We start from the raw sequence: 18,578 nt of genomic DNA on the forward strand, positions 1-18,578 counted from the left end.
CCTCCTCGACCACAGCCTCCTGAGCAGCACCTGAGAACTTTGGGGCATGCCCGCTCACATATTGGGCGCATATTCAGTAATTCTCCACATCAGAGAGACTTGTACAAGGATTTCCACCATCTGTGTCATAGAATGGAATCTTAAGCTGGGATTTTTCTGCCCCCCGCACCCCCACACCCTCCCCCTCGGCGGAGGTGGAGAGCCATTCGCTTTCGATGGAATCTTGCTCTTCCACCAAAGTCAATAGCCATTTGTGTGGCTCCTTTCCCGTGCTGCCAGGGGACCTGCCATGGGAGCTCGACGTCGGCGGGACCGGAAAATCCTACCAGCTGGAAGGGCTGTAAAACCCTGTCCATAAAATGGTAATAGCACAGAAGGTGGTACTGCAGCCTGACTCATCGATGAATGTTCTCCGCAAGAGCTACTCAGCTAGCCCCGCTCCCCTGCCTTTTCCTTTCAGCCATGCAAATTATATTTCTTCAGGTAATTATCTGATTGTCTTTTGAAAACCACAATTAATCTGCCTTCACCACACCCTCAGGTAATACATTCCCGACCCGCGCTATTCACTACACAGCTTTTCCTAACTCCGTCTCTGGTTCTTTCATAATGACCATAAATCAATGTTCACTGGTTCCTGATTCTTCTGTCAAGGGCTGCAGCTTCCCCCTATCTATTCTGTCCAGACCTCTCATGATCTTTAATACCTCTGTCGAACTTTCTCTGCTCCAGCCACACTGCACCTTCCCAAGAAGAGCTGCAAGTTCACTTTAACTCGGAATGGTCGCTCGTTCTTTTAGGGCCCCTGCTGAGACAGGGTGCCACTCAAGTTTACTTGCTGATTGCATCGCACTGAATTGTCAGAGGATATTTGTGCATTGCAAAACCCAGGTGCACTTTTGGCGGATGTTCAATTTATCCCACATGCCTCTAACCCCTGCCTTCCCTGTGGCAATAAGAGCCTACCCCTATGAGATGCGATTACCGTAGAATCTGGTCGGAGCACCTCATTCAAAGGCTCCAAAATGTTTTGAGCTGTAAAAATCTCGCCTAGACCTGCAGCTGGCATTAGACTGCGAATTGTCATCACTGAAGAAGGAGTTACAAAATAGAACCATAGAATTCCTACTGTGCAGAAGGAGGCCATTCGGTCCATCGAGTCAGCACTGACCCTCTGAAAGAGCACCCTATCCAGGCCCACTTTCCCACCCTATCCCTGTAACGCCACCTAACCTGGATGTCTTTGGACACTAAGGGCAATTTAGCATGGCCAATCCACCTAACTGGCACATCTTTGGGTTGTGGGAGCAAACCGGAGCACCCGGAGGAAACCCACGGAGGTACGGGAAGAATGTGCAAACTCCACACAGACAGTCATCCAAGGCCGGAATTGAACGCGGGTCCCTCTGGTGCTGTGAGGCAACAGTGCTACCCACTGCGCCAAAGGTGAATGAAATGTGGGGTGGGATTCTTGGCCGGCGTGATTCTCCGTTCTGCCGGCGCCCAGGGGTTTCCCGATGGCGTTGGGCTGCCCCACAATGGGAAACCCCATTGACCGGCCGGCCTAATGGAGAATTCCACTGGCAGGTCGGGGCAGAAATGTGGTGCAGCGGGGCAGAGAATCCCGCCCGTGGTGGCACAGTGGCTAGCACTGCTGTCTCACAGTGCCAGAGACCGGGGTTCGATTCTAGTCTTGGTGACTGTCTGTGTGGAGTTTGCCCGTTCTCCCCGTGTGTGCGTGGGTTTTCTCCAGGTGCTCGGGCTTCCTCCCACAGCCCAAAGAATATGCAGGTTAGGTCGACTGGACATGCTGAATTGCCACTCACTGTCCAAAACATGTGCAGGTTAAGTGGATTGGCCATGGTTGTTGCATAGGGTTACGCTGATTGGGGGACGGGGGGAATTCCTTTGGAGGTTTGGTGCAGACTCGATGGGCCGAATGGCCTCCTTCAGTACCATAAGGATTTTATGGATTCTATGACTCCATGAATAGAATCTGTTTTTTAAAAAAGAATACTTCAGAGCATGTGATCTTTGATTTTGATCAGATATACACCAGAGATATGACATTGAAGACTATTATGCGCTCAGCAACACCCCCTCCTTTTTTAACCTGGCCGTATAGGACAAGAAAAAAAACGAACACAAATTTGTCTCTACTTGTACTGTCAGGTTAGCACTCCCGTACTCAAACACTCAGGATTAAGTGACTGATAGGGAATATAAACACATACTTCTCAAATGTACCACGGCGAATTGGGTGTCTCCGTTGGACGATGAGGTATTTTTGAAACGTTTCCTTTTAATAATAAAAGCAACAGCTCATTTTCGCAGACATGTTTGTGGTACTGACAGGTGTTGCTGACTTGCCACCTACCAGGATGACAGCAGTACACACATGCAGACAGATATCCAGTTACTCTGCTTTTCCTCACCAGTTGTTTGTTGAAGGACAGGCAAACCCAAAATGATATGATTTGAGAGAAATTAAATATGTGTGTATTAGCCCGATTTGGGAGGTTTGGAGGGTGGGGGGCGGGAGTGGGGGGAGGGAGGGGGGGGTGGTCGGTGGTGGGGGGAAGGGACTTGAAATTCTCCATTCAGTTCACTGCTCACACCGAATGCCAATACCTTTTAAATTAAATGTCTTGACGATGATGATCAGCGCAAACGTTAAATGATTGCAAAATAATAAATGGCCCAATGCATTAAAACCTGTGTTAAAACCTAACCATAAAGCATAAATAATAAGACAGAATCACTGACAGCAAATAATCTTTGGATCTTTGTTTTGTAGCTGTGTGAGGAAAACATGAGTGCCATGTAAGGGTCATTATCTGCCTTTAATATGTGATTAGGCCTTAGTAAAGGATTGAAAAACGTTTAATGTTTAATAATTCCTTTATTAAGTTGTAAAAACGGAAAATCTTTGTTTGAAAAACTTCAATAAAATATATATTTTTTTAAAAGTAAAGGATTGAAAATCTTTCAAGAGGAAAAATATAATAGCACTTATGGTATGACCGAAATAATTGCATTGGTATCATAAGACCGTAAGACATAGGAGCGGAAGTAAGGCCATTCGGCCCATCGAGTCCACTCCACCATTCAATCATGGCTGATTTCAACTCCATTTACCCGCTCTCTCGCCAGAGCCCTTAATTCCTCGAGAAATCAAGGGCGAAATTCTCCGGAAACGGAAACGCCCAAACCGGCGCCAATCAGACAGGCATCGCGCCGCCCCAAAGGTGCGGAATGCTCCGCATCTTTGGGGGCCGAGCCCCAACAGTGAGGGGCTAGGCCGACGCCGGAGGAATTTCCGCCCCGCCAGCTGGCGGAAAAGGCCTTTGTTGCCCCGCCAGATGGCGCGGAAATGACATCTCCGGGCGGCGTATGCGCGGGAGAGTCAGCGGCCGCTGACAGTTTCCCACGCATGCGCAGTGGAGGGAGTCTCTTCCACCTCCGCCATGGTGGAGACTGTGGCGGAGGCGGAAGGGAAAGAGTGCCCCCACGGCACAGGCCCACCCGCGGATCGGTGGGCCCCGATCGCGGGCCAGGCCACTGTGGGGGCACCCCCCAGGGCCAGATCGCCCCGCGCCCCCCCCCCAGGACCCCGGAGCCCGCCCACGCCGCCTTGTCCCGCCGGTAAGGTAGGTGATTTAAGCTACGCCGGCGGGACAGGCAATTTATCGGCGGGACTTCGGCCCATCCGGGCGGGAGAATCGAGCGGGGGGCCAGCCAACCGGCGTGGCGCGATTCCCGCCCCCACAGAGTATCCGGTGCCGGAGACTTCGGCAACCGGCAGGGGCGGGATTCACGCCAGCCCCCGGCGATTCTCCGACCCGGAGGGGGGTCGTAGAATGTCTCCCCAAGAATTTATCAACTTCTATCTTAAAGACACTCAACGTCCCGGCCTCCACCGCCCTCTGTGGCAATGAATTCCACAAAGCCACCACTCTCTGGCTGAAGAAATTTCTCCTCATCTTTGTTCTAAAGTAACTCCCTTTTATTCTAAGGCTGTGCCCCTGGGACCTAGTCTCCCCTGCAGATAGAAACAACTTCCCTACGTCCACCCTATCTAAGCCATTCATTATCTTGTAAGTTTCTATTAGATCTCCCCTCAACCTCCTAAACTCCAATGAATATAATCCCAGGATCCTCAGACGATCATCGTATGTTAGGCCTACCATTCCTGGGATCATCCGTGTGAATCTCCGCTGGATCCGCTCCAGTGCCAGTATGTCCTTCCTGAGGTGTGGGGCCCAAAATTGCTCACATTATTTTAAATGGGGCATAACTAATGCTTTATAAAGCTTCAGAAGTACATCCCTGCTTTTATATTCCAAGCCTCTTGAGATAAATGACAACATTGCATTTGCTTTCTTAATTATGGACTCAACCTGCAAGTTTACCTTTAGAGAATCCTGGACCAGGACTCCCAAGTCCCTTTGCACTTCAGCATTTTGAATTTTGTCACAGTTTAGAAAATAGTCCATGCCTCTATTCTTTTTTCCAAAGTGCAAGACCTCGCACTTGCCCCCATTGAATTTCATCAGCCATTTCTTGGACCACTCTCCTAAACTGTCTAAATCTTTCTGCAGCCTCCCCACCTCCTCCATACTACCTGCCCCTCCACCTATCTTTGTATCATCGGCAAACTTAGCCAGAATGCCCCCAGTCCCGTCATCTAGATCGTTAATATATAAAGAGAACAGCTGTGGCCCCAACACTGAACCCTGCGGGACACCACTCGTCACCGGTTGCCATTCCGAAAAATAACCTTTTATCCCAACTCTCTGCCTTCTGCCTGACAGGCAATCGTCAATCCATGTTAGTACCTTGCCTCGAATACCATGGGCCCTTATTTTACTCAGCTGTCTCCTGTGAGGCACCTTATACAAAGAACAAAGAACAAAGAAATGTACAGCGCAGGAACAGGCCCTTCGGCCCTCCAAGCCCCTGCCGACCATGCTGCCCGACTAAACTACAATCTTCTACACTTCCTGGGTCCGTATCCCTCTATTCCCATCCTATTCATGTATTTGTCAAGATGCCCCTTAAATGTCACTATCGTCCCTGCTTCCACCACCTCCTCCGGTAGCGAGTTCCAGGCACCCACTACCCTCTGTGTAACAAACTTGCCTCGTACATCTACTCTAAACCTTGCCCCTCTCACCTTAAACCTATGCCCCCTAGTAATTGACACCTCTACCCTGGGGAAAAGCCTCTGACTATCCACTCTGTCTATAGCCCTCATAATTTTGTAGACCTCTATCAGGTCGCCCCTCAACCTCCGTCGTTCCAGTGAGAACAAATCCAGTTTATTCAACTGCTCCTCATAGCTAATGCCCTCCATACCAGGCAACATTCTGGTAAATCTCTTCTGCACCCTCTCGAAAGCCTCCACATCCTTCTGGTAGTGTGGCGACCAGAATTGAACACTATACTCCAAGTGTGGCCTAACTAAGGTTCTATACAGCTGCAACATGACTTGCCAATTCTTATACTCAATGCCCCGGCCAATGAAGGCAAGCATGCCGTATGCATGCCGTGTCAAAGGCCTTTTGGAAGTCAAGATAGATAACATCCATTGGCTCTCCTTGGTCTAACCTATTTGTTATCTCTTCAAAGAACTCTAACAGGTTTGTCAGGCACGACCTCCCCTTACTAAATCCATGCTGCCTTGTCCTAATCCGACCCTGCACTTGCAAGAATTTAGAAATCTCATCCTTAACGATGGATCCTAGAATCTTGCCAACAACCGAGGTTAGGCTAATTGGCCTATAATTTTCCATCTTTTTTCTTGTTCCCTTCTTGAACAGGGGGGTTACAACAGCGATTTTCCAATCCTCTGGGACTTTCCCTGACTCCAGTGACTTTTGAAAGATCATAACTAACGCCTCCACTATTTCTTCAGCTATCTCCTTTAGAACTCTAGGATGTCGTCCATCTGGGCCCATAGATTTATCAATTTTTAGACCTCTTAGTTTCTCTAGCACTTTCTCCTTTGTGACGTCTACTATATTCAACTCTGCCCCCAACTCTCCTGAATTGTTGGGATATTAATCATGTCTTCTACTGTGAAGACGGACGCAAAGTACTTATTTAGTTCCTCAGCTATTTCCTTGTCTCCCATTACTAGATTACCAGCCTCATTTTGGAGCGGCCCAATGTCTACTTTTGCCTCCCGTTTGTTTTTAATGTATTTAAAGAAACTATTACTATCATTCCTAATGTTACTGGCTAGCCTACCTTCATATTTGATCCTCTCCTCCCTTATTTCTCTCTTTGTTATCTTCTGTTTGTTTTTGTAGCCTTCCCAATCTTCCGACTTCCCAATACTCTTTGCCACATTATAGGCTTTCTCTTTTGCTTTGATGCATTCCCTGACTTCCTTTGTCAGCCATGGCTGCCTAATCCCCCTTCTGCTAACCTTTTTTTTCTTTGGGATGAACCTCTGTACTGTGTCCTCAATTACTCCCAGAAACTCCTGCAATTGCTGTTCTACTGTCTTTCCCACTAGGCTCTGCTCCCAGTCGATTTTCGTCAGTTCCTCCCTCATGCCCCTATAGTTACCTTTATTTAACTGTAACACCTTTACATCTGATTCTACCTTCTTTCTTTCAAATTGCAGATTGAATTCTACCATATTATGATCACTGCCTCCTAAGTGTTCACTTACTCTAAGATCTTTAATCAAGTCTGGCTCATTACATAACATAAGTCCAGAATGGCCTGTTCCCTCGTGGGCTCCATCACAAGCTGTTTCAAAAAGCCCTTCTGTAAACATTCAATGAATTCCCTTTCTTTGGGTCCACTGGCAACATTATTTACCCAGTCCACCTGCATATTGAAGTCCCCCATGATCACTGTGACCTTGCCTTTCTGACATGCCCTTCCTATTTCGTGGTGCATTTTATGCCCCTGGTCCTGACCACTGTTAGGAGGCCTGTACATAACTCCCATTATGTTTTTTTTTCCTTTGTGGTTCCTCAACTCTACCCACACAGACTCCACATCATCTGACCCTATGTCGTTTAGTGCTATTGATTTAATTTCATTCCTAATTAACAAGGCAACCCCGCCCCCTCTGCCCACTTCTCTGTCTTTTCGATAGGTTGTGAATCCCTGGATGTTTAAATGCCAGTCCTGAACCCCCTGCAACCACGTCTCTGTGATGCCTACCACATCATACCTGCCAGTCACAATCTGGGCCATAAGCTCATCTACCTTGTTCCGTACACTGCGCGCATTTAAATATAGCACCTTTAATTCTCTATTGACCGTCCCTTTTTGTTTTCTTAGTGTGGTGGACCTTGGTTTACTGAGCCTTTCCATTCACTGTGTCATATTTTGTGAGATGGGGACTATCGTAACCTTTCCTGAGTTCTGTCTTTTCGTGCTTTTTTGTATTCCTAAGCAGCTACGCTTCCCACTGATTACTTCACCTCTTGGTTCCCTGACTTTCCCTTCCCCCCCAATCTCTAGTTTAAAGTCCTATTGACCACCCTATTTACTCTTTTCGCCAGAACACTGGTCCCAGCTCGGTTCAGGTGGAGACCATCCCAACGGTATAGGTCCCCCCTGTCCTAAAACTGATGCCAGTGTCCCATGAAAAGGAACCCCTCTTTCCCATACCACTCTTTCAGCCACGTGTTAACTTCGCTTATTCTTGCCTCCCTATGCCAATTTGCACGTGGCTCAGGCAGTAATCCGGAGATTATGACCCTTGAGCACATGTTTTTTAATTTGAATCCTAGCTCTCTATAATCTCTAAACAGGTCCTCTTTCCTAGACTTGCCTATGTTGTTGGTACCGACATGGACCACAACAACTGGATCCTCCCCCTCCCTCTCCCGTATCCTTTCAAGCCGGTCAGAGATGTCCCGCACCATAGCACCGGGCAGGCAACATACCATGCGGGACTCTTTATCCTGCTCACAAAGGATACTATCCATCCCCCTGATAATAGAATCCCCTACAACTACAACTTGCCTATTTACTCCCTCCCCTTGAATGGCCTGCTGAACCATGGTGCCTTGGTCAGCTGACTCATCCTTCCTGCAGCCCTGTTCGCCATCCACACAGAGAGCAAGTGCCTCGTTCCTGTTGGACAGGGCCAAGGGCTGAGGTTCCTGAGTTCCTGACTGCTGGCTCCCTTTACCTGCCTGATTTGCAGTCACACCCTGCTGTCCCTGGCCACTGGCAGGATTTAAACTACTTACTCTGACATGTGTGACTGCCTCCTGAAACAGTGTCCAGGTAAGTCTCCCCCTCCCAGATGTGCCTCAGTGTTTGAAGCTCAGACTCCAGCTCATCAACTCTGAGCTGGAGCTCTTGGAGCCGCCAACACTTACTGCAGATGTGGTCGCTGCAGCTCGCAATGGGATCTGCCATCTCCCACATCAAGCAGCTCAAGCACATCACCTGACCAGCCAGCTCTAATTAATTAATTAGTTTAATTTAAGTTTACGAGTTTAGCTGTGTTTTTTTTTAAATTTGGGACCGATTTGCTATCAACCAATCAGATCACAGCTTCCCTCTGATGTCACTTTTGAAAAAAAAAGTGGAAAACAGGAAGTTATCGTTAGGTTTTTATACTCACACAGAGACTGTTCCTCCTCCTCCAAACGGCTCCCGAAACTAGGCCGCGATCCCCGGGTTAAAGTAGGTTTTTATACGCACACAGACACTGCTCCTCCTCCTCCGAACGGCTCCTGAAACTAGGCCGCGATCCCCGGGTTGAAGTAGGTTTTTATACTCACTCCTGGGTACGCAGGAAAATATAAAGTCGCCATAGTCCCAAACAGAATCTACTTTTCTTTTAGTTAGATCACACCCAGAATGTCAATGAGAAGGGAAGAGGTTGACTTTAGGCCTACAGCAGATTGGTCCCATTTTAACCAGCGTAGCCACCAGAGTTGGCCAAGTCCCAATTTAAAATGGAGAACAGCAAAGGCTGAAGGGAAATTCAGCCAACACAGGCAGAAACTGGCAGGTGGAAGGTCCAGTGTATTAAACTCTGCAAAAGTCCAGACATCATCGATACCAGCTAACATCGGCATAATAATGTAGCAGCCATCTACATACTAATGAGCAATCCCCGGGAACAATCGCAACTTTTGAGATAAACAAAGCCAAGTCAGACTCCTCGGCGCCAGCAGGAGCCAACACAAAAGAGGTTAACGGACACCTCAAGACCGGCCATCGATCAGGGAACCGCTCCAGTATTGGAGGAATCAAACCAAGCGATTGGAACGAAGTCCAATCATCTAGAACCAGGTACAGAGTCCGCCCCGAAAGGTGGGAAGCCCCTGGGGACTAAAATATTAAGCCCCCAAGTTCAAATCGCTCTTCTTGACCGGGTCACTCAACAACGCGAACCAACCCTCGACAGTGACCGGTTCAACTGCCGCCGATATCCAGTAAGTCTTAAGTCAACACTCGCTACGAGATAGGCGCTCCTAGCTACCAATCCGTACCAACTTTGAATCCCGCAGGCTCAGAATCCGAACGAAAGGCCATTTGTTCCCCTGACCTGGTGGGCCAGTCCGAAGCTAAGTATAGGCCTGTTAGTTATAGAAGTAGCTTAGAAGTAGAATTTATGCATGAGTAGCGATTTACTGTGTATAATAAATGTGCTTTGATTTGAATCTTGCTAATCGGTGTACTGAGTTATTGATCATTACTTGAACTTGAACCTTGTGGCGGTATCATAAAGATACCTGGCGACTCGAGAGCAAAGGTTATAAAACAGAGCCAATTGAACCAACCAAAAGTTAGCAATATATTACTGGCGACATCTGACGGGACCCGAACTAGAAGTGGCCTAACCACTCTGGGAGAACCCAAAAATTTGAATTAGAGATCCAATTGGGAACAGAAAACCACAAGTGTTCAAGCAGTTCTGATCAATCCTCATAATTCGGAAGTGTGTATATGCATGCGTAACTAACAGGGCGATAAGGTAATACTGATAGATTTTTGTTGTGACAAAACTGTCGGGAGTTTGTATTTTGGAAATTAGCGAAAGCCGTACCCGTAATTACAGCACCGCCTTAGTCCCCCCTTGTTCCAAATTTAAAAGAAGCTTTTAGATAAGAAAGATGGCAATGCAGGCAATGCAACGCCTCATGAACCCAGAGGAATTTGCGATCGCAGCGACCAGCAGCAGTAGAGTAGGGCAGTGTCCCGAATGGGAGGAAGAAATCAGGAAGTCCCTCAAAGGGAAAGGATGGCCCCTTTGGAGCGAATTCTGTAACAACGAGGAAATAGGTCCTGGGAGTATGGGACATACTTGGTGGGAGAACCTGAGTGAGATTCACAAGAAGAACTCAGGAAAAGCTCGCAAGCCAATGGCAATCGTGTCCTGCTTGGCACAATTGCGAGGCACAGAGGAGGTCATTAGGACGCTCCGGAAAGGGATAGAAGGCATACATCGAATGAGCAAGGTCGATGTTAGTGAGGTAGAGAGAGAACATAGAGTTGAGGAGGAAGTTGGCAGCAAAAGACGGAGAGGTGGATGATGCCAAGTGGGCGCCAGTCTTATCTGGCGCACTTAAGCAGCTTCCAGTCCCTGTAAGAAAAGGCCTGTCAGGACACGCAACGTGCAGTCCTGGTACGAGAAGAAACCGAGAAGCAGGTAGAAACATTGCAGAGGCAGTGTAGTGACCTGAAGGCAGCGTTAAGAGCACTCCATGCTGCCACCACGGAGCAAAGACAAAACTCACTAGACCACGCAAAGTGCCGGAAGCAGATTGCAGAGCTGCAATCTCTGCTTTCAGTTCAAAAAGGATTCCAGGAAACCTTTGGAGCAAAGTTAGATGAGGAAGACGGCCCTAATTGGGAAGAGTTAAATGAGACAGCGCAGAGATAAGTTCAGGGAACATGTGCGCAGGGAAAGCCACAAAAGAGGAAAGCGCCCCAAGCCCCGACATCGCAGATAGTTCAGGCTCCAATTAACCTAGTAACCACCCACCGCACAGCAACATCAGACGACACAGAATTTCTGTACACCACCCCCTTAACAGTGACCCAATTACGGGACGCGTGTGAGAAAATCACACCGTTCCTCCCCACCTCAGACCCATCACTTTTTTGCCAGAGTAAAGCAGCAGGCGACCATGTACGGCCTGGATGAGCGAGAGCACGTAAAGCTCACAGTTTTGAGTCTAGACCCTTCGGTCGTGGCAGCCCTTCCCGACCCACAGAATGAAGGAGGAGACACCATTGCAGAAATGCATACCACGGTCCTAGACGTGATCAGGTATAACCGGGGTGACCCCGTAGATGGCCTCAATAAATGCAGGCAAAAGAAAACCGAGCACTCCACAGCGTTTGCTGGACGCCTGTGGATACATTTTGCAGCAGTTTTTGGAGACTTAGACCGCGCCCATTTGTCCCCAGACAACATGGCCAAATGGACCCGCACCCTTATCTCCCATGCCACAGAAACAGGACAAAAAGCTTGCGTGAATTATGATCCCTCAGAGGAGCCTCATAACGAGAAATGGGTCGTAAAAAGACTGTCCCGCGCTTGGGAGCAGTCTGTACAAAACAAACCCGCAGTTAAAAATCCCAAAGAACAGCAGACAGAAGCAGACATACAAGCAGTTAAAACACACCAGAACCCCGCATGGGGAAATGAAGGAACAAACAGCCCCCCAAAAAAGTCACAGGAGTGTTTCAACTGTGGACAGTTGGGACACTTTGCAAATGAATGCAATGCCCCACGAAAGCCACAGAGAGCCCAGCAGACGGGCACTCCAAGTAAGAATAAGACAGAGCCCATACATAGTGTGAGCACCCGCTCAGATCAGACGGACCTGAACGGAACGGACTGACTGTGTACGGGTTCCCCCAGTTGGGTCTGCGACACCCTTTGGGATAGGTCCGGACGACCAGTAGTTGCAGCAAGAATTCGGGGACAGCCAATCAAATTTCTATGGGACACAGGAGGGTCCCGCACCACAATAAATTCCTCCACCATGTTTTAAAAGGACACGTGTCCCACTACAGCCACCATCACCCTCAGCGGCATTACAGGCCACTCACAGCAGGGACACATCACAGCCCCTGTACCCATTCAAATCGGCAACATCACCACCAAGCACCCCGTAGTCTTAGTCGATCTACCCCACACAGCAGAACACATTTTAGGAATAGACTTTATGAATTCCCACAATCTATCCTTTGATCCAGTCAACCAGTGTGTCTGGAAAATGTCAAAATCTGCGAGAGCCCCCGCAACGCTCAACATAGGCGAATATGGCAACAAAATTAGCGCAGTAGGTGAATTTTGGTTTAACCCGACCACGCTTAGCATGGACAAGCAGGTTAGGGCAGTTCTGCAAAAGAACAGGACAGCATTCGCGACCCACAAACATGACTATGGCCGGATGACTGGTTCAGTACAAATCACAGGACCTAGACCCCAAAAGCAATATGGATTTCCCCAAGAGGCAGAGGGAGAAATTTCAAAAGTAATCGAAAGCTTATTAGAGCAGGGCGTACTCGGATCAGTAGCCTCCACTAATAATGCCCCGATTTGGCCAGTGAGAAAGCCCGATGGATCATGGCGACTGACCATCGATTACCGGGAACTCAACAAAATCACCCCCGCAGCAGCCCCCACAGTAGCAACAAGTCCCGAGACCATGCTCAAGCAGGGACTCAATTCCCGATTCTTTATGGTTTTGGATATCAGTAATGGATTCTGGTCCATTCCATTGGCAAAGGCGTGCCAGTACAAATTTGCCGTCACCTTTAAAAACCAACAGTACACGTGGACATGTCTTCCACAAGGATTCCACAATTCCCCCTCCATTTTCCACCGACAGCTGGGAAATGGTTTAGACAAATTTTCTCGCCCCGAATGTCTGGTCCAGTACGTAGACAACCTACTACTGCAGACAGACACCAAGGAAGAGCACATCGAGCTTCTGTCCGAACTCCTGGAACTCCTACAAACAATTGGTTGTAAAGTTAACCCCAAAAATGCCCAGATTTTGGAAGACAAGGTGATATATTTGGGTACAATTATCACACATGGTAAACGCGAGATCGAGCATAAAAGGATTGACTCGATTGCTAAATTGCCCCTTCCCCAGAACGTTTCAGCCCTCCGGTCGTTTTTAGGACTGGTTGGCTACTGCCGAAACCACATTGACGGTTTCGCCAGCAAGGCAGCACCCCTCTCAGACCTCCTAAAGAAAGGAGCCCCCTGGGAATGGCTTCCGCAGCATACGGATGCTGTGGACTCTTTGAAACAAGCACTCATAGCAGCCCCCGCACTACAAGTTCCAGACCAACTTTCCCCCTATGCGATAGAGGTAGCAAGCACAAACTGCACCCTTTCGGCCGTGCTCCTTCAGGAACGGCACGAACAGTTAAGGCCCGTGGCTTACGTCTCCAGAGTTTTAGATGCTGTGGAGCAGGGATTTTCAGCCTGTGAAAGGCACCTGCTCACAGTTTTTTGGACAGTACAGTATTTTTCTTACATTACCGGACCAAACCCCATCACAATCCTCACAGAACACACCCCCACCCAACTTTTACTGAACGGACGACTCAAGGACGGTACAGTTAGTCAGATTAGAGCAGCTAGATGGACCCTTCTTTTGCAGGGATGGGACATCACTATTAAAAGGACAAAGACCCACACCTTTTTAGCCGACAACCTACAGTACCCGGAACCCCCCATGAATGTGAAATTATCTCTCCACATCACAACACAGGCCCCTTTATTGCTAAAGCACCCCCCAGAAAGATAGGTAGTTCAACCCAGAGCCCCCAGCACACAGACACGTGCGAACCCATTAGAATATAGGTGGATGGATCTTCCACAATATTAGAAGGGAAGCGCATAACAGGATGCGGTATTTATGTCGAGGACGCGCAGGGACGCGCCCTCAAAGAAATAGCAATAAAACTTCCAGGACACTTCGGCGCGCAGGCAGCAGAACTTGCGGCTATTGCATACATAGTGGAACATCCAGATTCCTTCCCCAGCCCAGCAGACATATATTCGGACAGCCTCTATGTCTGCAATAGCCTCACAGAATTCCTACCCCTGTGGAAAGCAAGAGGATTTGTTTCCGCAGACGGAAAACCCCTCCCTTCAGCCCCATTGCTCCGTCACATTTTAGAGAGAGCACAGAACAGGACTTTTGGAATAGTCAAAGTTCGAAGTCACCATCATTCCTCCCCCCCAGGAAATGTAAAAGCCGACGCACTGGCTAAAGCAGGTTCCAGGCACGGATATTTTTGGACACCCTCCGAAAGCGCACCAGTGAATGCAGTTCAGGTCTCGCAGACTAATATCGAGGATTTAGTGCAGGCCCAGAAGCAGGACAGCAATCTCAGGGAGATTTTGAAAGGAAACTATCCAGCCCTTTACGATAGATTTAAGAATACACTGACCACACTTGATGGCGTGGTGTTAAAAGACACCCTTTATGTGATTCCTGAACAGGACAGGAATCAACTGATTTGTTTATTCCATGACAGTCATGGAAATCAGGGAATCGATCCCACTACAGCCCATCTCAGGAAGCTCTGCTGGTGGCCGAGTTTAAAAGAAGATGTTACTCACTACATTGAGAATTGTCTTATCTGTGCCCAGAATAATCCAGACAGATATACCAAAAAGGCTCAACTCAGTCACAACCGACCCGTTAATGGCCCCTGGACTAACCTCCAGATTGATTATATTGGACCATTGCCCCCTTGCAGGAATGGGTATAAATATGTACTCGTGGTGATAGACACATTTACAAAATGGGTGGAAGCATTCCCATCCAGAACTAACACGGCAAAGACCACAGCCAAGATTTTAACCCACCACATCTTTACGAGATGGGGACCCCCTGCAGCATTGAATCCGACCAAGTTCCCATTTTACGGGACGTGTCATGAAGAACGTCCTCACAATATTTGGCATTACCCCAAAATTCCACATCACATACCACCCCCAGTCGAGTGGTATCGTGGAGCGATGAATCGGACCCTAAAATCCACCCTCAGAAAAATGGTCCAGCAAAACAACACCACTTGGGACTCAGTCCTCCCTTTTGCGCTGATGTTTTTGCAAAATACATTTTCAACTTCTACGGGTTACACCCCACACACTCTCATGACCGGACGCCCCATGAAAGGCACAGATTTTTATTAGGTTTAGATTTCACCAGCCCCGAAGTGACGGCCCTCACACACGAGAAACCAGTGGAACAATTAGAAGCGAATGTTAAAACGGCTCAGCTAGCAGCCGCAGTGAAATTGGGCACAAGAGAAAAACAGAGCAAGGCCTGTTTCGATAAGACAGTGCAGCGACTGAGTTCAGTGTAGGACAGCAAGTCATGCTCTCAGTATACAACCCCAGCACATTCCTGTCACCTAAGTATTCGGGTCCGTACTCCATTGCGGACAAAGTAAACCCTTCCGTCTACAAGATAAAGTACCCCTATGGAAAGACTGCGTGGTTCCATATCAACCAGATGAAGGCATATGGAATACAGTCTAACCACGCACACCACGTCATGCTCGACGCAGCAGACCACGCCCCACCCACAGCCAACGTAACCCTACCCTCCCCCAAAACGTCCAGCCCAGCCACGGACTCAACCTCGACTCCACCCCCGAAATATACACTCCATCCCGGAACGCCCACAGAGAGCAGCAGCAGCGACAGCGACTGTGACTCGGACGATAGCCACAGCATGCCTCCCTACGATCCCCCTGCAACAGGACCCACACCCAGCGAATCCGACCACGATTCGAGTGATCCCTTCATGATCATTTTCCTAAACAAACCCCACCACCGACCACCGACCTACAATGACGACCCCGATTCCATCCCCACAGAACTAGACACCACCTTTTGGCACCGAGATAATTCATACAGACTCGTACAGAATGACGAAAGGGATCCCAAATCACACCAAACAGCCCTATCCGCCCTGATACATTCGAGAGTTTGGCACCCGGGAGAAGATGACGACTTTGAGTCTGACTCCCAAAGCGAGAACCCCTTTGCGACCCTGTTCGCAACCGATAACTGAGGTGTCCAGATGATGTTTTAAAAGGAACCGCTTGGGATAAAACAGTGTCCTTTCTGATGGAACCTGCAGCATGTTTGATGTCGTTTGTACTTGTACTGTTAAATGTCGTATGTCAGACCGGAATTTCTTTCCACAGCCCCACGCCCTTTCGGCTGAAACCTCTGAGAACTTGCCCGCAGAGACTTGTTAATGTCCCAGACGCCAGTTCAGAGGAACTCTTCTGTCGACGGAAACACAGACCCCCGTTCATAACTGCCCTTCTGGTTTGAAGGTAGAACCAATACGGCAACCCCCCACGATGACTACATTTCTTGCCCGTTCTTGTCGGTTGCTCAGGCAGTGGAGAAACGGCATTGGGACCCGCCCTGCCTGGGAACCCCCCTCTGGTCAGCTACGCTCGGGTAGGGCACACACGGCATTGGTCGCCGTCCTACCCAGGGACTCCATCCAACTCTTACCCATCACGACCCATACGCACCTCATTTCGGAAAGTTTGGTTCAAAAAGTTTGTTTTGTTTCAGGAAACCCTTAGGTTGCCAACCTTATGCTATTTACATCCTCAAACATTTAGCTGGTAAACCGCACAGCCTGCGAGACGGCTCGCACTGGTTCAGTATTTGTGAGTATGTCTTGTCCTGAAATTCGATTTTTGGAAAAAAAAATGAGGGCGTCACACATAGTGACCAATTATAAAGGGAGTAATTGGCACTAAAGGACAGACAGGCTATCGTACGAGATATTAAACCAAGATAGTAACAGACACTATGCTTGATCACACAGAACTCCAGAAGCTCCAGGACCAGAGAAGAGAAGAGAAGTGAAAGAAGAAGAACCATGAGGACATCCTCTGCGTGGCTCATAACCCTAATGGACATTTGGTTGCGCGCGAACGCGAACTCCCTGACCTCAACCCCCCCCAGCCGTTAATGATTCACTTCCCCACAGTACCCAGAGCCGAGTCACAAGCGACACCACACCATCTTGGTGTGACAGGTTTATAACCTGGTACTCCCTGTCCTACGTGATAGAATCCTTTTTGGTATTGGCGATACTCTGCTGCATCGTGCAGACTATTCGTCTGAGAAAATGGAGAAGGAGAGCAGACTGCGTTCGCACCCCGGTATATAGGATCAGATTCCCTATTTTCGGATATGACCATACCCCCGACCCCCGCGATCTATAATAAAGAGCATTCGTTTGCGATTTGTTGTAAATAAAGAAATGTTCAAGAGCAATTGTACAATCCTGAGCTTGACTGCCAAGCCAGAAAAATGTGTTTAATACTGCTATGATTTTGTTTGTATGGTTTTGGAAGTTAGTGTGATGAAATGTTTAAGTGAGTGTAGTTTATGAAGGATAGTTAGAGGTTCTAATTTTTGTGTTTTGTAATGCATGTCCCTGTTTGACATAGCGGCCCTTAGAATTGTCAGTTAAAAATTTTTTGCATAGTTATGGTCAGTGTAGAGGCCATAGAAGAGTGCTCGCCGGGTCAGGGAATGAAAAACAATGCAGTTATGTGATCCTTCACGTTTCGCGTTAGGATCACAAGGAGGAAGTGTAGCCACCTGAGTTGGCCAAGTCCTGATTTAAAATGGAGAACAGCAAAGGCTGAAGGGAAATTCAGCCAACACAAGCAGAAACTGGCAGGTGCAAGTTACTGTGTATTAAACTCTGCAAGAGCCCAGACAGCATCGATACCAGCGACCATCGGCATAATAACGTAGCAGCCATCTACATACTAATGAGCAATCCCCGGTAACAATCGCAACATTTGAAATAAACAAAGCCAAGTCAGACTCCCCGGCGCCAGCAGGAGCCAACACAAAAGAGGTTAACGGACACCTCAAGACCGGCCATCATAGAATCATAGAATCATAGAAGTTTACAGCATGGAAACAGGCCCTTCGGCCCAACCAGTCCATGCTGCCCAGTTTTTACCATTAAGCTAGTCCCAGTTGCCCGCACTTGGCCCATAACCCTCTATACCCATCTTACCCATGTAACTATCTAAATGTTTTTTAAAAGACACAATTGTACCCGCCTCTACTACTACCTCTGGCAGCACATTCCAGACACTCACTACCCTCTGAGTGAAGAAATTGCCCCTCTGGGCCCTTCTGAATCTCTCCCCTCTCACCTTAAACCTATTCCCTCTAGTTTTAGACTCCCCCACCTTTGGGAAAAGATGTTGACTATCTACCTTATCTATGCCCCTCATTATTTTATAGACCTCTATAAGATCACCCCTAAGCCTCCTACGCTCCAGGGAAAAAAGTCCCAGTCTATCCAGCCTCTCCTTATAACTCAAACCATCAAGTCCCGGCAACATCCTAGTAAATCTTTTCTGCACTCTTTCCAGTTTAATAATATCCTTTCTATAATAGGGTGACCAGAACTGCACACAGTATTCCAAGTGTGGCCGTACCAATGTCTTGTACAACTTCAACAAGACGTCCCAACTCCTGTATTCAATATTCTGACCAATGAAACCAAGCATGCCGAATGCCTTCTTCACCACCC

The sequence above is a fragment of the Scyliorhinus torazame genome, chromosome 22, assembly GCF_047496885.1.
Source record: "Scyliorhinus torazame isolate Kashiwa2021f chromosome 22, sScyTor2.1, whole genome shotgun sequence".
NCBI lineage: Eukaryota > Metazoa > Chordata > Chondrichthyes > Carcharhiniformes > Scyliorhinidae > Scyliorhinus > Scyliorhinus torazame.